Genomic DNA, 20,969 nt, shown 5'->3' with positions numbered 1-20,969 from the left:
TACATATCCATTTAGTTGGTTATTCATATTTACTGAACACCTATTGTAGTCCAGAAACTTGGGCTAAAAGTCAAGTGTTAAGTTTTAAAATGGCTATATATATAACAGTATGTACAAAACACATATATATTTGAATATTTCAGATAGGTAGAAATCATGATTCAGAAGTCACAACCATCACTCATGTGGCACTTACAATACCAACAGAAATTAAAAATATAAAATCTTAAAGTTTAGAATGTGATATAATTGACTCATTCCTAATGTAAATGAATTTACTTTGTATATTCATGGAGTGCTTACTATGTGCTAAGCATTAGGTATACACAGATAAGTAGAAAGCCTCTGCCTTCTAGGAGCAGTTCTATCTGTTTTAGCATTGGTGAGAGTGTAGGCTGAGCAAAGGGAAAATATGAGTAGGCAGCCCTCACAATAGACTCACATGAGAAACACCTTTATCATCACCCACCACACTTTACAGGTGAGGAAAGTGAAAGTCCCTAGTTAGCCAAAAACCAAAGACAAAGCTGTAAGTGGCAACATCAGAATATGAATATCATTTACAAGCTCTAAAATCTATCCCTTTCCTGCCCTTCCCTATTTACTATATGTATGTATCAATCCCTCCATAATCAGAGACCCACCCAGGTCAAGGAACAGAACATGGATCCCACCTTTCAATGAGAGGAGAGACAATAACATGCTGTAAGAACAGCATGAGGAGTGAAGGATCTTTACACATGGGGAAATACCTGACAAATAAAAACTGAGAAACATTGTACAATTAACTGACCTGTAATCTTGATACATGTCAAGAGTATGAACTTCAAGGAAAGACAGATGAGCTGTTCCAGCCTGAAATAGTTTAAAAAGATGGGGCAACTCACGGCAACGTAGGATTCTGAATTAGATCCTTTCACCAGAGAGGACATTATTGGAACATTTATAAAACTTTGCTGGAGTTTGAAGATTACATGATAGTAATGTATCAAAGGTTACCCTCCTGATTTTGATATTATTATGTCTATGCGGAAGAACATTCTTGGTTAGAATCAATAAATACTACATTGTTAAGGGGAGATGTGGCATCAAGTTAAAAACCTTCAAAGTTCTTTGTTCTACATTTGCAACTTTTCAGCAAGTTTGAGATTTTGTAATAAAAAAATTCATTCTTTTTTTTTTTTTTTTGGAATAAGCAAAGTAATACCTGGATACCCCAGGTCTTACCAACCAAATCTAGCTGGAAATGTGTGCCAAATCTCTACTTCCTTTGGAATATACAAAGACAAAGGACAAGAGAAAAATTAAATCACAACCTTAGTAAACATGTGTTCTATCAGATTTGTTTATTTATTATTTATTTTTAATTTGGAGAGAAACTAGTACCTGACTTACGCTCCAATAAGAAAGAACAAAACCTGTTTCCTAAATAATTCACACTTTGATTGACTAAGATCACAGCAGGTAGTTTAGAATAATCAATTCAAAATATGTCATAATACAGTTTTTCAGAAGGATCACACAGAGTCAGAAACTTTCAGCAATCTATTTATTTGTGTTTTTCTCTGCTTAGAAGTTCTGCTGTTCAAGTCAAGATTATGCTTAGGTGTTTTCAACTCATGAATATCACCTGTTACCATAAATGAATTTTGCTTTTAATTGTTCATTAAATTATTTATGCTTATAAAGCCACAAGATCTGCTAGTTAATCTTTAAAAAAGAAAGCATGATAGACAATAAAAGATATTTTGAAAATAATATTATTAAATAATAATAATAATGTTTAAAGCCTCAACTCTAAGACACTTATTTTGTGTGTATTTTCTTTAGTTTTCATGTGCATGAAATGTCTTCTTAGAAGCTGTGGAGTATCTACATCACTTTTTATTTTCATTTTTTCACCTAATAGAGCATTGCAAGCAGTTATCCATATTGTATATGGTTGTCATAACTGTCATTTTTAGTGGCTAATAAATCATCTCCTCACTGCAAACTTGTTTGCTCAGGCTTCTCTCCCAACATAAGCTTTACTTCTAATCCAAACTTTCCCTTTCCAAATGATCCTCAGCTCCCTGACAGTGATCTTTCCTGCCTTTGAACATCAGCCACATTTAATGCATTTCCTCCAGTTGAAGCTTGTCATACATCACCAGTGCTGGAAGGTCTTTTCTATCCACAGAGACCTCTTCTGTCCAAACTGGCATCCCCTAGCCACATGTGGCCATATAAATTTAAAATTAAACTAATTAAAATTAAATAAATTTAAAATTCAGTTTTGGAATCACATTGGCCACATTTCTACTGCTCTACCACCACATGTGACTAGCCCCTATTATTTTAGAGACAGGACAAATTAAAAAAACTTCCATCATTGCAAAAATTTCTTTTTTTTCTTTTTAATTCACAAATACTATTTGTATATATTTATGGTGTGCAATGTGACATTTCGATATCTTTTTACATTGTGGAATGATTTAATCAAACTGAACTATCCTATCCATCACATCACATACTAATTATTTTTTAAACATTTAAATATACTCAAGATGTTTAACAGATAGTGTCTCCCTGGATTGTGAGTATCTCACAAAGCATTATGTTTTAAGAAGTGAGTCCTGAAATTCCAGGTGCATGTAAAGGTGTGTGGAAAGGGACATTCTCATTCAGAGTGCAAATTGATACAACCACTTTTGATAATGATCTGGTGATATTTAGTAAGTAAACTTGAAAATGTACAATCTTTACTCTGATGGTTAATTTTATGTATGAACTTGATTAGGCTCAGGGATGCCCATATAGCTAGTTCAACATTATTTCTGGATGTGTCTGTAAGGGTGTTCTGGAAGAGATTAGCAATTTAACCAGTGGACACAGCCATGAAGCTCTGCCCTCACCCATGTGGATGGACCTCATTGTATCTATTGAGGTCAGACTAAAAACTCAGAGAAAGAACAAAAGCTCAGAGAAAGGGCAAATTTCTCTCTCTTCTTGAGCTGGGTCATCCATTCTCTCCTGCCCTTGGACATCAGTGCTCCTGATCCTTGGCTTTGAAGTTGAGCCAGGACTCACATCACTGGTACCTAGTTTGGGGACCTTCAAACTTGGATTGGGACTACACCATTGGCTCCCTTGGTTCTCAAGTCTTCAGGTTTGGACTGGAACTACACCACAAGCTTTGGTGGGTCTCTAGTTTACAGAGGACAGAACATGGAATTTCTCAGCCTTCAAAATTGAGTGAGCCAATGCCCCATAATAAATCTTTTTCTATGCATCGATATATGTCCTATTGGTTCTGTTTCTGTGGATAACCTTGATTAATACATTTATCAATTTCACTTTTCCACTTCCACATATATACTCAAGAAAGAAACTCATGCTCACATGCGTAACATGACTTACAAAAAGTTTCATTGCAGCATTTTTATAAAAGCAATGAATTATAAACAAAATCTAATGTCCATCAATAGGGGTATGATTAAATGAGGGATATTCGTATGAGAGAATAATATATATAAAGTAAACGAAATAATTAAACTTGTATCAGGATGGGAAGATATAAAATATACAATATTAAGTGAAAAACCAAAACGTCGAATAAAATGTGATGCCATATTATAAATATTAAGGTTATATATTGTGTGTGTACACATACTATGTTGTAATAATAAAAACCATGGACAGGGTGGACACACAACAGATCAATGACACTGTTGCCTATCATGGTAAATAAAGGTGATAGGAAGAGCAATGAGACTAGGAAAATATATAGGATGGAAGCAGCATTTGTTAAAGAGATCAGCAGTATTATTACAGCTAACATTTTAAAACTATGAAAAGACCATGATAAAATGTTAACACTTGTTAATAATGAGTGGTGAACAATGAGGTATCTTTTAGGCTATTCCCTAAATTGTCTGTCTGACTTTTACCTCCCTACTTCCAGACAGCATTCCACCCTTTCACATCTCAGAATGGTAGAATGTTCTTACCAATTGGGCAACACATTTTCTTTTTCTCTTTCAAAAAATAATTTTAAAAACTCTTATTTAAAGAGAACAGATACTCCAAGGTGGTGGAAAGTAGTAAGTGAAGAACATAGAAGATCCAGACTAATGCTTCTCGAAGTGTGGTCCATGGACTAACAGTATCAGCATTTCCTGCGAATTTGATGGAAATGCAAATATTTAGTCAACAAGTAAAACCTACTCAACCAGAATCTCTGGAAGTGCAGCTTGGCATTCTCAGTTTTAAGGTTTCTGGGTCATTCTGACACATGGTTTTTGTTTGAGAACCACTGTTCTAGGGAAAGAGTAGATCATTTTGACTTAATAAGACTGGTAGTAAATATTTTAGGCTTTATTGACCAAAAGCCAAAGGGATGAGAACATACCCATTGAAAAGAGAGAGCAATCAGGAATTGTTAAGGTACAGCAACCCTGCCCACTGGTAAAAGGGGCTCAGTCACATCTGGAAGCAAATTAGATTAGCAGTTATTATTTCTGGGATGCAGAGCTCAGAGGGTTTGGGTGGGTGACTTTCCTGCCTCCCACTGAAATCTTTCTTTAAAAAAACTAAGTGTAGATGTGCAATTCAGTCAAGAGACTCAAATAGGGACAGCGATGATGCCACTGAACATCTTAGCTGTTCTGTGGTGGCTATGTTTAATTTTCCTGAGACCCGTGCTCCTGGAAAACAGCAAAGCTTAAGATATCTCCCCACCCTCTTGTGTCTTAGGAAAGGATTTACTGCAAAGAACTACACTTCTCCAAACAACTTAGGCAAGACTCAGAGATCACTCCCCAACTCCTGCTTACTGATGACAAGCCAGATATAGACTCTCCAAATCCCCATTTAGCCTCATAAATGATTAGCTGAAATCTGGTACAAATCTGCTACACACAAATTTGCAATCTACGACAATCTGCAAACCCACACTCTTCCCTTTCTGTAAATTTTTATTAAAATAGAATTTTAGAGGTCTAAAAGGATTCTTAACTTTGTGTTCCTAAAATTCAGAAAGACCAAAGATTTTGCCTGAGTTTAGATAAAGTTTCTTTTTGTGATTATACCTTTCTCTGGGGAAAATATTCAGATGTTTCCTTAGATTCTCAGAAATTTTTCGGAACACTTGTAGTGATTGAGAGACTTTCAGAAGTGGTAAATTAAGAAATTTGGCAGATGCTCTCCCCAGCAAAGCAAAAACTTAAATAGTAAAAATATTTTAAAATATCACTTAAAATCTCTGAACTTGTCCAAAGGGTGCATAGCAAATGGCAAAATATTCAATCAAGACAATCTAATAAATCATGGTAAGAAAACCAGGAGTTTATGACATTGGGAAAATGAATAAAATCAGCAGTGAATGGGGGCCATTATTACTGAGCTAGTATAGAGATTTCTCAAGTAACTAAAAATGGAACTACCATTCATCTAAGCAATCCCACAACTAGGTATCTACCCAAAGGAAAAGAAATCATTGTGTAAAAAAGACACCTGCACTCATATGTTTATTGCAGCACTACTCACAATAGTCAAGTCATGAAATTGACCTAAATATCCATCAATGGATGACTGGATAAAGAAAATATGGTATACATATACCACGGAACACTTTGCAGCCGTAAAAATAGAATGAAATCATGCCCTTTGCAGCAACATAGATAGATCTGGAGGTGATTATCCTAAGTGAAATAACTCAGAAAATCAAATACCACGTTTTCTAACTTATAAGTGGGAGCTAAGCAATTGGTACACATGGACACAAAGACGGAAATAATAGACACTGGGGGCTCCAAAAGGGGGACAGCAGGAAGGGAGTGAGGGTTGAAAAATTAGCTATAGGGTACAATATTCATTGTTAGGGTGATGAGTACAGTAGTAGCCCAAACCACACCATTATGCAATACACCCATGTAACAAACCTGCATATGTACCCTTGAATCTATAGTTTTTTAAAAAATAAAAATAATTATTAGAGTCCTATATAAAAACTGAATCAACAAATTAGGGAACTTAGATGAAATGGACAATTCCTAGAAAGACACAAATTGCTAAACTTATTCAAGAATAAATATAAGATTATAATAAACCATACGAGTGGAAAAATTGAATTAGTAATTCTATAAACTTTCCATTACAAGGAAACCCTAGGCCCAGTGTGTGTCACTTCACTTGCACCAAAAATGACGTAAAACTAATTCTTCGGAAACTCTTCCATGAAATAGAAGAGGAAGAAGTACTTCTCAACTCATTCTATGGGCCAATATTATCCTAAAAAACAAAACAGAAAATAGTATCACAAGAAAACTGCCTGCCAACATTCCTTATGGGCATAGGTACAAATATCCTCAAAAAAATACTCGGCAACCAAATTCAATAACATCAAAAGTAAATAAATAAATAAAGAGGTTAAGTCATGACCAAGTAGAACTTATTCTAGGAATGCAAGTTTGGTTTAACATCTGCAAATTAATATAATTTACAATATAAATAGAATAAAGTACAAAAAATTGTCATTTCAACAGGTATAGAAAAAAATTGAAAAATGTGATGCCCTTTCATGCTAAAAACACTCAACAAACTAGAAATAGAAGGGAATTCCCTTAACCTTCTAAAAGTTATCTCAAAAAATTCTGATAATGTCATGCTTAATGGTGAAAGAATGAATGCTTTCCCCTTAAGATTAGGTCCAAGACCAAGCAAATATGTCTGCTTCCATCACTTTGATTCATCATAATACTGGGGTTTATAGCCAGGGCCATTAGTCAATAAAATGAAATGTAAGTTACCCACATTGAAGAGGAAGAAGTCAAATTATCTTTTCTAACAATGGCATGATTTTGTATGTAGAAAGTTCTCAGAAATCCACTGGAAAAAAAAATAGAACCAATAAACTCGTTCAGCAAAGTTTCAGGATATAAGATCAAAATGCAAATATTAATTGAATTTTACACATGAAAAATGAGCATTTTGATATAAAACTAATAAAATAATTCAATTTACAGTGGCATATAAAATAAAATACTCAGGCACAAATTTAATTAATAATAGTTTTTTTTTTTAAAACAGGGTATCACTCTATCACTGGAGTGCGGTGGCACAATCATGGCTTACTGCAGTTGTGACTGCTTGGGCTCAAGTGATTCTCCCACCTCCACACTCTGAGTATGTGGGACTACAAGTGTGTGCCACCATGTTCAGCTAATTAATTAATTTTTTCTTTTGTTTTTTTTTTTTTTTTTGTAGAGACAGAGTCTCACTATGTTGCCTAGGCTGGTCTCAAACTGACCCTGCTCAAGTGATCCTCCTACCTCAGCCTCCCCAAGTTCTGGGATTACAGGCATGAGCCACTACACCCGGCAAAATTACCAGTAGATGCAAAATTTTTGTATAAAAACAACAAAATATCATCGGGAGAAAATAAAGACCTACATAAATAGAATCACATCACATTGTCATGGAATAAAAGACTTAATACTGTTAAGATGGCAACACTCCCAAATTGGTCTACACATGCAACACAATTCTTGCTGCCTTTTTTTTTTTTAGAAATTGACAAATTTTTTCTAAAATTATTAAGAAATTCCAAAGTACCACAAATAGCCAAAACAAAGAATAAAGTTAAAGAAAAAAGTTGGAAAACTCTCTTCCAACTTTCTGATTGATAAACAATACAAAAGTACAGTAATCTAGACAGTGTAGTGCTGGCATTAGTATAAACAGATAGATCAATGGAATGGAATTGAGAGTACAGAAATAGTTACTTACGTTTATGCTCAATTGATTTGCAATGAAGGTGCCAAAAAATTTAATGGAGAATGAAGAGACTTTTCAATAGATGGTGCTAGGACAAACACAAAAGAATGAAGTCAGACCCCGACCTCACACCATTCACAAAAATTAACTTAAAATTGATGTATTTATTTAGAGACAGGGTCTCGCTTTGTTACCCAGGCTGGAGTGCAGCGATGTGATCACAGCTGGCTGCAGCCTCAACCTCCCAGGCTCAAGTGATCCTCCCACTTCAGCCTCCCTAGTAGCTGGAACCAGAGGCACATGCCACCACACCCAGCTAGTTTTTGTATTTTTTGTAGAGACAGGGTTTTGCCATGTTGCTCAAGCTGGTCTCAAATTCCTGGGCTCAAGTGATCTGTCCGCTTCGACCTTCCAAATTGCTGGGATTACAGGCATAAGCCACTGTGTCCAGCCTAACATAAAATTTGTCACAGACCGGCCGGTTCCAGTGGCTCACGCTTGTAATCCCAGCACTTTGGGAGGCCGAGGAGGGTGGATCACGAGGTCAGGAGATCGAGACCATCCTGGCTAACACAGTGAAACCCCGTCTCTACTAAAAATACAAAAAAATTAGCCAGGCATGGTGGTGGGCACCGGTAGTCCCAGCTACTCAGGAGGCTGAGGCAGGAGAACGGCATGAGCCCGGGAGGCGGAGCTTGCAGTGAGCCAGGATCATGCCACTGCACACCAGCTTGGGTGACAGAGTGAAACTCTGTCTCAAAAAAAAAAAAAAGAAAAAAGAAAAATTTTTTTTTATCACAGAACTAAATGGAAAAACAAAAAATAAAAACTATAAAATTATTAGGATAAACCAGGCATAAATCTTCATGACTCTTCTCTGCAAACAATGTCCGACAATGATAGACTGGATTAAGAAAATGTGGCACATATACACCATGGAATACTATGCAGCCATAAAAAATGATGAGTTCATGTCCTTTGTAGTGACACGGATGAAATTGGAAATCATCATTCTCAGTAAACTATCGCAAGGACAAAAAAACCAAACACTGCATGTTCTCACTCACAGATGGGAATTGAACAGTGAGAACACATGGACACAGGAAAGGGAACATCACACTCTGGGGACTGTTGTGGGGTGGGGGGAGTGGGGAGGGATAGCATTAGGAGATATACCTAATGCTAAATGACGAGTTAATGGGTGCAGCACACCAGCATGGCACATGTATATATATGTAACTAACCTGCACATTGTGCACATGTACCCTAAAACTTAAAGTATAATAATAAGAAGAAGAAGAAGAAGAAGAAAAAAAAAAGAAATGAAAAGCAACTAACAGAATGGGAGAAAATATTAACACACCATAAATCTCATTAGGACTTTTAAGTAGAAAAATGTAAAAAATGTATAGAACTCAATCATAAAAAGACAATTCAATTATAGGAGAGAAAAATTTAATTTCTTCAAAGAATGCATACAATAGCCAATGAGCAAACGAAAAGCTTCTTAACATCATACTCTGTTAAAGATTCAAGTAAAAACAATAGAGATATCACTTTATGCCGATTGACTGGTTCTAATAAAAAAAAAGCACATGATTACAAGTGTTTTGTAAGGTTTTGGAGGAACTGTAACCCTCATATATTTTTGGTGGAAACGTAACATGATGCAGCCACTTTGAAGAATATTTTGGCAGTGCCTCAAACTATTTAACACAGAGTTATCATATGACCCAGCTATTTCCTCCTATGTATATATTCAAGAGAATGGAAAACAGATATCCACAAAAACTTGTACACACTCTTCATAGGAGAATTATTCATAATAATCAAAGAGTGGGAACAATGCAAATGTTCATCAGTTGATGAATGAACGTATAAAATGTGGCATATCTATTTAGTGGGATATTATTTGGCCATAAGAAGAAATTATTTGGTAAAACGTGTTAGGAAATGAATGAACCTCGAAAAGATTATGCTAAGTAACAGCAGTCACAAAAGACTCGAATATTATATTATTCCATTTCTGTGAAACATCCAGATTTGGCAAATCAATAGAGACAGAAAATAGATTAGTGGTTACCTATGGCTGAGTGGGAGGAGAAAGTGGGAGATGATTGTTAATGGATATGAGATTTATTTTACAGGGGAAAAGTATCTTAAAATTTATACAGATGTTCCTCGACTTATGATGGAGTTACACTGCAATAAACCCATCATAAGTCAAAAGCACATTTAATACCCTGACAAAGCCATCATAAAGTTGAAAAATGATCAGTGGAACAATCCTAAGTTGAGGACTGTCTGTATTGTGGTAATGGTTGTGTAGCCCTGTACATATTCTAAAATATGGTGAATTATACACTTTAAATAAGTTAATTGTATCCTATGCAAATTATATTTCAGTAAAACTGTTAATAAGAAGTTGTAGTTAGTGACTACCATGGATCATAGATCATAATGAAAAATGGCAGATAAGCAGTCCACTCTCATAACAACAGTAGATTAGAACAGTTTAGTCATTTGTATACTTTATAATAAACCAAATACAAGTTCAGCAGACTTCTAACATCTTGCACACTCTTTCATCCCCAAGCTGGATTTACCCCAAATGTCACTCTCCTCATGGGGTATTTAGAGTCTTGTCATTGCAGAGGTATTTGTTTCTTCCCATTTTGCCTCAGAACTATCCTTTACAAACACAAAGCATGACACCGCATGTAGAGTTGTTCACATTCCTTACTAGGCGGGAAACAATCATGCCATATGTAGTTTTGTTTCACTTGTATCCACCAATAACATAGCAGCTTCTCAGCAAATGCTTGTGAAAAGAACAGGTAAATAAAGTCCTCCATTAGTGGTTGAAAATTTGTGTTCAGTCAGCTACCATTAGACAGAAGACATACTTTGTTTCATGTACACAGATGTTTACTAAAGTAAACTGGTTGCCAACATTTAAATATTGGGCATTTCCACATAAAAACCCACATTTCTAGGCTCTTGAAAATTTGAAGAAAATTTGACTTCTAGTCCCACATGACAGCAGTCAACTGAATAATTACTGTATCCTAATTTGCCACAACCTCCACCATTCTTGTCTATACATTCATGCATTTTCATTTACTTACAACATTTACATTTGCTTTCTGGTCTATGCACATGTTTGACATTATGTGATTTCTGTGTTAACCTGTAACACATTACACAGCTTTCAGTGAAATAATAATTCTATTTTTGTTCTCTTGAAATTGCCTTAGAACTAAGACTGCCATTAGAATGGCCCCAGAGCTTCCAGATGACGTGTAAGTGAAACAAGTGGATGAGTTATCAGAACCTCTGTGCCTGTCATTCACTCCAGTATCAGTGTTTTAAGGTGCACCTTCCAGCAAGAACCTTCTGAGTCACTGCTTAGAAAGTCTGTGGTTACCAAATTATTTAGTAAATAATTTATCTTATTTTTCTCACGTTAGTAAAATTACCATAATTTTGTTTTCCCTTTCTCTTTATTAATATCTCTGGGTTCTGCTTGGAAGTCCAGAAAACTTTTTCAGGAAGCAGGCTGCCTCTGAGGCCATTCTCCTTCCTATCCTGTTCAGAAATTCCTGTTCTTCAAGTGGACTCATTTCCTTTCTGCCACTGCACCTGTTACTCAACCACCTTGGATGCAGAAAGATAAGAAGGGTGACCCCACCTTCTTATCACCACTTAAATTTTCAAGTACTATCTGTACACCGATGGCTTGAAACTGTGCATTTTTATCTCAACCTCTCCCCCCAGCATCCAGGGCACACATCCAGTGTCTATATTTAATCTTAATTTTGATATCCCATGGGCATCTCAAATTTGAGGTTTTGATACCATTACCCACTCCACATGCATGGTCTTCCTGTAGCCTTTCCAAACTCAGACTCGCAACTCCATTCCAGCCTAAGCAACTTCCAGCTGCCTTAGAGGTGCAAAACTCTGCAGTCTCCTATGACTCCTCTCTTGCTCTCACTCCCCACATCTTGCTCATAAGCAAATTCTATTGGCTCCTTCAAAATGTATCCAAATCTCCCACCTCCACTCCCAACTCCTGGTCCATGCCAGCCTCTTCTCTTAACACTGGAAGAGCCTCCACACTGTCTTTCTGCTTCTGGCCTGCTCCCACATCTCTTTCAGTGTATTCTCAAAATACCCATCTGAGTAATTCTCATGAAATATGTCGCATCTCACTCCTCATGTACTAGCTTCTCCATTTACCCCAGACTGCAAGCCAACAACCTTGCAGTGGCCTCAAGGCCAGAGATGATCCAGACATACATCCTCTCTCCAGAATTTTCCCTATTCTATTCCCCGCCTTCCACTCCACTGAATGGAGTTCCTCATAACCATGCAATGTTCTTTTCTCAGATGTCTTCATGATTAGTTCTATGTCTCTTTATTCAAATTTTACTTTCTCTATTAGGGTTCCATAGCCACCTCTTTAAAATTATTCCTCCAGTACTTATGATTCTCCTTACCTAATTGATTTATTGGCTTAGCATTTATCACCATCTTTATATTTTGTGCTATATATTATGTACGTACTATATATACACACACACATATGTGTACACTTATATAATTTTACATAAATTTATAAAATTATATAGAAACATTTACATTTTTTACTTATAAACAAATTACATATAAAAGCATATATTTATTTTTATGTATTTTACTTGTTCATATGTTTTATCAGATTCACTATATTTTGCTTATTCAATGAGTGTACATTCATTGTCTATCTCACTCGCCAGAATATGTCAGCTCTCTGAGGACAGATATTTGTATTGGTTGTGTTTCCAGCTGAATTTCCAAGGCTAAGAACAGATCTGGCACTAAGAAGGCTCTCAAGAAATTGAATAAGCCACTTCAGCCACATCCCATTGGCTAGAACCCTGTTGCAGGGACCCTGTCTAACCACGGGGTACCCTGGGAAGTGCAGAGGGACAGAGAGAGGTGCTGAGCTCCAGCCATCTCTGTCATATCCAGGACATGAGAATAATGAGTGCTGGTTCAGCCCCTTCTCCCAACCTACCACCCATACTGCATTTCCAGTGCTATGCTGCCACATCCCACTTGCATTCTAGATCATTCCTTTCGGTAACTTGTACTTTTCTGCCTTTCATTTTCACCTATCTGGGAGGCTCTCTAAGGCTGGGCTTGCATTTGTCATTTTTGTTCCTAACTCAAGCCACCTTCCAGTCAGGGGAGAGGCGGTGCTGGTAACAAAATCCTGAGGAGACAGCCTTTCTCCTTCCTCTATTGTGAGGGAAAGTACCACTTCCTTCTTTAAATAAAGGCAAATCATTTATCATTAGAAATTTGGCAGCTTTCCAGCCAGCCACACACACACACACACAGACACACACACACACAGACACACAGACACACACACACACGAAAAAAACCTTTGCAATACTCCATGTGCTTTATCCCACCTCAAGACTTCCTCAAGCTTGCAACTACCTTGATCCACATCCTGCCTTTAAAATAATAGATTGGCCTGAGGCACACTGAACTAGAAATTCACCAGTGGGGCAGAGTACAGACAATAAGAGGCCAGACACTCCAAAAATTAGAAAGAATTTCCATACAAAGAGATGAAAGGAGAAAAAATATATATTTTCTGGACACATTTATTACATCCCAGTAATTCCAAGTCCCAAGAGAGTAAAAACCTCACCCTTATGTCATCTACAGAGCCTAACACAGTGCCTGACTCACAGGAGAAGCATCATATTTACTTGCTGAATGATTGAGATGAATGCTAGTCTCTGTGCTTGGTTCCATATCTATAGATTCAGAATCTGATTCATCTGTGAAGTTTATTATCATTCTATTCTTCCAATAAGAGAACAAGAATTCCCAGAGGCAGAAAAACTGGCCCAGTATTGAACACAGAGTAAGGAGTAGAGCTGGGAATGGGATCATGTCTTTCAGGAGCCAATTTTCTTACTTTTTTCGATGACATTCCACTGTCTAGTAAGTTAGAGTGAGCTCATGGCCAACACCTACAAGAAGCTTTGCCTGGAGACAGCCAGCACAGAGTGATCAGCCGCATTTGGAATGCATTGCTCTGAACTGATACAATGAGTTAATTAGAGTCAGTAGGGCCCGCTGATGCGTTCACACAAAGTATGTATGGAGAGGCCTGGAGATCCTCTGCCGGTTCTCTTAGAAAAAGAGAAGTAGAGACCTACATGGATGTCTCTTATACAGCCACAGTCACAGATCTATATGTGCTTATCTATAGGGAGATTGATAATTACTATGCTAATCATTGTAGTCAGCTTTAATCTCCCACTTAGTGCCTGCCAGCCATTATGAATTCAGTCTTTTGTCTCACTTAGTCCTCATATAGTAGTTAAATGACTTGCTTATGGACACACATATCAAGTGCTCAAGTAGGAATATCAATCATTCCAGATATATCTGATGACAGGCACCGATATTTTCACCTCGATGCTGGAAACTATGCATGGACATCAATGCATGCCAACAGACAAACACACAGACTCACGTGCAGACATCCTGCAAGCATGGAATCTTTGAAGGCTGTCTCAGCAGATCGGAGGGTTATGCGTACTAGGAAAGAAGACTCACTGGTTCTAATACCCCATTTCAGTCCCAAGACAGTGCTCAGAATAGAGACCCAGAGGTGTGGCAGGGGAAGAAAGAGCACTGGCAAAGTAGAAACTCGTACCTTGTGATTTGGCTATAAGTCACCTTTCAACTAATTCCTAAATGTTCACAGCTTCCTATGAAACAATTTCCTTATTAATGTCCCTATTTCCTCCCTCTTTTATTTATTCTACTGGTTTTCCAGTGGTAGAGAAGGTGAAAAGGTATTAACATTTAGTGAACATCTATTGTTATCTGAAGATTTACATATTATCTCATTTAAGAGCCGTTGGGAAATATGTATGATTTTCCCCATTTTATAGATTAAGGGACTGAGATTCCAAGCAGCAACTCCACGGAAATCACATATCTAGTAAATGGCAGAGAAGAAAGAGAAGCCAGGTATCTGTGACTCTAGAGCCTATGCACTTTCTCTTACACTTTGTAAAAATTCTCAACTAAAATTGATTGGCTTCTGACTGTATTTCAGCACTCTTCAAAGTTCTTGACCTGAAGTTATTGCATCTTGTCCTCATAAAACCATCCAAGGTGGTTTATCTTATTTAAAAAAAAAATGGTGACAATGAAGATTATGTTGCTAAAGTAATTTAACAAACATCACGCAGCTGGAAACTGTAGAGCCAGAATTCTGGTGGGCTGATTCCAGCACCCGGGCTCTTACACATTATGATATCCTCCCTCCAGAATTTTGTGTGTGTGCTATAAGTAGCACAGTTAGCAGCTGAACAAAGAGACTAGTTCAAAGCAACATTTACTTCTACTCTCTCAGTATATCAAAGGAGCCATTTCTCTGGAGAAAAAAAACAACAACTATGTGTTAAAATATGTGTTTGTGTCCATATCTGTTTTTTGCATTTAAGACAGCCAAATTAAACATAACTCTGAATAAATGCCATGTTAGAACAAGCATGTTTTGGGGAGAGAAATAATTTATTAGTTGCTGCTAAGCCTGCCTTTGGCTCAATCATTTCCTACATCTGTGTGGATTCAAGTCAGGAGTTATTCTAGAACATTCTTTGTCATTTAGATAACCTGTTGGCTATATATTTGTTATATGTTCAGCTCTATGCATGATGCCTAAATGCTTTACATCCTTGTTCATATTAAATTGAACTATGGAGGTTCTACTTTAACCATGACAACAATTTCCTTCTATGACTATTAGGAAGAGATTATCTGGGAACAAGCTAGGGAATATTTGAGCAAGAGATGCCTCCAAGAACAGAATTCTAAGAGAAGTCAGCTTTGGGGCTTGTCCAATGGAGAGAGTGTTACCAGTAGATCTTATTCAAGTATAACTCATCCAGAAAAGCTAAGCCAAAATCAGAATGGAGGGAGACAGAAGCAAATGTAATGGATAAGAACAACATTCGAGTACAAAACTTTGTAAGGCTAGAGAGATGTGGGACTGGGGTTATTTAGATGACAAATATATTATAGGAGATAATCAGGAAAAAAGGTAAATGGAGCAGGAAGAAGCAGGAGAGCATAAAACAGAGGTTGTTGAGCACTGGCGTACCTTTGGAAAATACAGATTGACAGAATTCAGCCTGTATAGCTGCTGTGTTGAAAAAGCACCAAGAGGATGTGAAGGGCCTGTACAAGTTGTCTTGGGTGAGGGATTGCCTGGCTCTGGGAAACATTCAGCTTGTGCCATTTGCAACAGAAGCCTTCTTAGCAACTTCTCTCTGAAGCAACACAGCTTGGAGTGATCCTGAAGACAGGGATTGGAAGAAAGTAAGGCAGGGAAAACAACCAGGGAGAAGGAAGTAGACAAAGAGGGACTTGATCAGCCATGTGCAGCCAAACAGTCTTCACCTTTTGACCCAATAAAGGACAGGAACTTAGTTCGTCATGAGCAAGAATGACTCATAATCATTGCTAGATAAGGGCTGTTCATTTTTATTAATCATGTCTTTAGCCTGAACAAGCCTCTCTTTAAGTTATTGTTCATAAGTTAGCAATTACAATGCCCTCTCCAACTCAATGATGGAATCAATGGCTATGCTGATAAGAAACATCATTGCTTTATTTCTTTTTAATTCTGCCTAATTTATGAACATAGAGAAGCTTAGTGATTACAAGCACTGACCCTAGAGTGAAATGACCAGGATATAAATCCTTGTTCACATGCTGTGTGATCTTAGAAAAGTAGCTCTTTCTTTCTGAGCCCATGTTTTCATCTCAGTAAAACAAGGAAATAAATATCGGAATTGGAGTGCTGTAGCAAAGATTAAAATATATAAGTTATATAGGTAGAGCACATTGCATTGCATTTGACATGTTAAGCATTGAATAAATGATAAGAAACCTTCATATTATAAGATGGGCTGTGAAAATATCACCAAAGGTACTTTGCATTGTTGTTTTATTGCTGCTGCTGCTGATGATGATGATTGGTTTCTTTGTTTCCTTCAGTCCACTAGTGGAAAAAAACTATATCCTATAGAAGGTAAAAAAGACGTTGGCAAAATCACACATAGTGTTTACTATGAGTCAAGAATGATTCTATATTTCAAGTATTTAATTTTTACAAACCACCAAGGGGAAGGGGGCATGGTCAAAGTAGTGGCAATATCCACAGGACTGACCAAAGACCAAAACTCACAAAAATACCAGCGTCTTTCTCAACAGTTGGAAGTCATTTAAATAAGACCATGTCTGAAGGTAAATATTTGTCTTATAGAGTTATAAAATTTTATTTACGTATCACTCAATACAGTATGAGGTTTCAAAAAGTATATAATATTAACTTACTTTATTAGCCCCTTTTATTTTTAAAAGTGTCCAGTTTGCACAATAATTATATGGTCACATACATTATGACTTTTTTTAAACAAATAAACCCAGTTAGTTTGCAATAAAAGTGACACATTGTAAAAGCTCTAAATGAGGCACAAGTAGACCTTTAGCAGCAAGGGAAAGGGGTGCAATTCTGATTCAATGATCTAGTCACAAATTTGGTTTTGAGCTTTCTAACAGCCATAGCAAAAATATTATATGGCCTGTGGTGTGCTACTCATTCACAAAAACAAAAGAAGTATAGATATTAAGTTTTTGTCTAAAAGCAATTTTATACTTGAGAACTCCTGCAGGAGACAGAGAACAATGTATGATGAAGAGTGGTAGGTTGAGCTGTGATTTGTATATTTGAGCATGCTGTTCCCCTCTGCTGCTGATTTTTGGCATGTGTGAAAATGCATGATAAATGGAAGGAAAGGGATGTGAAAATGTATTTCTATCATGTTTGCTGGTGAGATATATAGAGATACATCTATGTGAATATATAGGTATGTTTAAAACATACATTGAAGTATCAAGGAAGTTGTTGCATGGCCTAATCAAAGTTAATTTACAACACTACAGTAAAGTGAAGTTTCATCCTAAGAAAAAAAGTGTATAGAACAGTAAACTAGATTTAGAAGGGCGAACCACAACAATAACAAAAACCAGCCTTAATCCCAAGAGAACCATGGGTATCTCAGTATCACACAGTGACTGTCCTCTATACCTGATCTGTACAAATTTCTATCAAGTATGTTATGCCAAGTCCTTGAATGACTCAGGCAAAATTTGAAAACCCAACTTAAACATCCATCATTGAAATTCAATTCAGCAATTAAAATGAGTTCATTAGACATATATTCATCAAGACAGACCTTTAAAAAACATCACGAGTGAAATCGAAGCTAATTACAGAAAGACAAAAATCATATGATAATATTTGTATAAAATATTGAAAATGTCAATATATTGTTAATGGATTAAAGCTTTACCATTTGACTGGTAAGTTACAAATCAAGGTCATCCTAATAATTGTCTTCTTGAAAGAAGGGTGTGATCTGAGATGGACTGGGCAGCAAGTATCAACTGTACAATAATGTTATTTTATTAATAACAATGTGTGAAACAAACATTATAAGATTCTAATACCTGTTAATTATAAATGGCAAGCACACAGATGGTTGTTAAATTATTCTCTTTTTCTTCTGTATTGTTCAGTATTTGCTTTTAAAAATAAATCAAAACATATCTATTTAATAAATTCATATTGAGAGCCAAGCACACCTGCTCTGGGATTCCTGAGCAGTTTGTGGGAACACAGACTTAAGGTCTGAGAGGTGTTCCTCCGTCTGTCGCAGACTACACTGCTTTGGCCACCCTAAGGCCCAGAGCAGTCCCTAGGAGGGACCCTGAGCGACTGGCATAATGAAATGCACACTGGGGAAGTGGAAGTCTGAGCCTGTGTCTGACCCTCTGTTTAGATGCCCAGAAATATTTCTAGGCACTTTTAGCATAGCCTTGGTTCCTCTTTTGACTGCACTGTAGATTCTGACATTTTCTGGAAACTTCCTACAGTGATCTATAGAATAATGGATAAAGATTGTTCCAACCTATGTGTCGGACACTTGGTAAGCCCTCAGTAAAATCTTCTAATCAGCAATTGTTAACAATACCTAGATTTCCCTTATTCTGAACTCAAACCATCTTATCAATGAGAATATACATCAAGCTTGTCCAACCTGCGGCCCACGGGCCACAGGCAGCCCAGTACAACTTTGAATGCGGCCCAACACAAATTCATAAACTTGCTTAAAGCATTATGAGTTTTTTTGTGCTTTTTTTTTTTAGTTCATCAGTTAATGTTAGTATTAGCGCATTTTATATGTGGCCTAAGACAATTCTTCTTCTTCCAGTGTGGCCTAGGGAAGCCAAAAAATTGAACACTCCTGGTATATATGTTGAGAAACTCAAGTCCTAAGGTCATCATTACTTTTTTGAAGAAAAATGATTTGTGACATGAAGATTCTCACTCTGAACAGGTAAGGTGTACATCTACCAATAATATGGATACATGTGAGCCTTCTATCTTCTCCTTGAAGAGTCTCCATTGTTAAATTGTCTCCATTGTTAAATTTGTTAACCTGGCTAACTTTTTTTGTCCAATTAAATGATCCGATTGTCTCCATTGTTAAATTTGTTAAGCTAGCTAGCTTTTGCTCATTCTTCAAAGCTTACGTTATCAGTTCCAAGAAGCTCCACTTACTCTACCAGCGTCCCCAGGTTTGGTTACAGCCCCCATAACACCCTAGGCACATCTCTTCAAATATTCATCAGGTGGCTTTTGTTTTCTTTTGGTAGCGAATATGTAAGAGAAAACTGTTATTTTTTGAGTAGTAATGTATTTTCCCAATGCTGACATTGTACCATGTATATGTTGATTGTATTACATTATCTTTCAACTTTATGTAGAGTTAAAGAAAACCCACATCTCATATGCTGAGTAGATCTAGCTACAGAAAGTCTGGACTGCTTACGCTTTTTTTTTTTTTTTTTTTGGAGATGTAGATTCGCTCTGTCTCCCAGGCTGGAGGGCAGTGGCATAATCTCGGCTCTCGGCAAACTCCGCCTCCCAGATTGAAGCAATTCTCCTTCCTCAACCTGCTGAATAACTGGGACTAGGGGTGCATGCCACCACACCCGGCTGAATTTTTTTTTTTTTTTTTGTATTTTTAGTAGAGGCAGAATTTCATCATGTTGGCCAGGCTGGTCTCAAACTTCTCACCTCAAGTATCTGCCCACCTCAGCCTCCCAAAGTGCTAGGATTACAGGCGTGAGCCTCCGCACCCAGCCTGCTTACACTTCTATCTAAGGAAATAACCCCAGCCTGTGTTGCCCAGTGGCTATGGCTGACAGGCTCAGGAGTTGTCAGCTAACAAAAAGACAACCCGCTTTTAGGTTGACCTCTGGCCTAGGGCCAGAACTGACACTTACTGTAGTTAGCATTTTTTTATGGCTCAACAGGTACCATGTACTAGGCTGAGCACTTCTCATGCATTATCTGGTTTATTCCTCACAACAATCCAATGGGAGTAAAAACTATAATTCTCCCTATACGGCTATGAGAAAACTAAGATTCTGAGAGTTTAGCAAGTTGCCTAAGGTCAGAGATTTAAGAAGTGCTGGAACTAGATTTTTATCTGAAGTCTGTGGGACTCCAAAGTTAAATTCTTATGGCCTGGTGTGTAAAAGATAAGTCTTATGAAATTCCTCTCTCACAAATGTAGAATTGGTCAACATGGAGAGATCATAGTCATTATAATTGGGTCAGAAGCTAAGAGGATGCCTTATGTTAGAGCCCCATTCAGTGAGGCCATGGGAAGTCAGAAGAGAGTAGTTAAATCCATGCAAACAAAGAAAGTTTGATGCTAGAGAGAGGAGAATGGAGAAAGTGTGTAGAAAGAGAAGTCATCAAGCCAGTAACAGATGAGCATTAAGAAGTCCATGAGTTCCTCCAGCTTTGGGTCCTGGGTCCTGGGCCATTTTGGGACATTAAGATTACTCTGTGTGTGTGTGTGTTTGTGTGTGTTTGTTTGTGTGCGTGTGTGTATGGTCCCCCAACCAAAAAATTCACCTTAAAATAGCCCAGAAGAGCATAGAGGAAATATATATTGCATTATTGCACCTCATGTTTGCACGTCAATGAGGTAGTTTTCACTGTCCAGTATTTTACAAACAAGGAAATTGTGGCTCAGAAATATCAA

The 20,969-nt window shown here is 37.1% G+C and overlaps 1 long non-coding RNA gene across 1 annotated transcript in view; it reads right to left on the bottom strand.

Moving 5' to 3' along the window:
- Positions 1-16,134, bottom strand: part of LOC134739252 (uncharacterized) — a 224,723-nt gene extending 208,589 nt beyond the window's left edge. Inside the window, exons 1-2 of the long non-coding RNA XR_010125864.1 lie at positions 15,944-16,134; positions 7,768-7,843 (exon numbers count right to left, since the gene is read on the bottom strand). This is a non-coding gene — a long non-coding RNA (uncharacterized LOC134739252). The remainder of the gene's footprint in view (positions 1-7,767; positions 7,844-15,943) is intronic.
- Between the last annotated feature and the right edge of the window lie 4,835 nt (positions 16,135-20,969).

This window comes from Pongo pygmaeus, chromosome 3 (assembly GCF_028885625.2).
Source record: "Pongo pygmaeus isolate AG05252 chromosome 3, NHGRI_mPonPyg2-v2.0_pri, whole genome shotgun sequence".
NCBI lineage: Eukaryota > Metazoa > Chordata > Mammalia > Primates > Hominidae > Pongo > Pongo pygmaeus.
The sequence above is the reverse complement of the archived record's forward strand: the minus strand, read 5'-3'. Positions and strand labels throughout refer to the sequence as shown.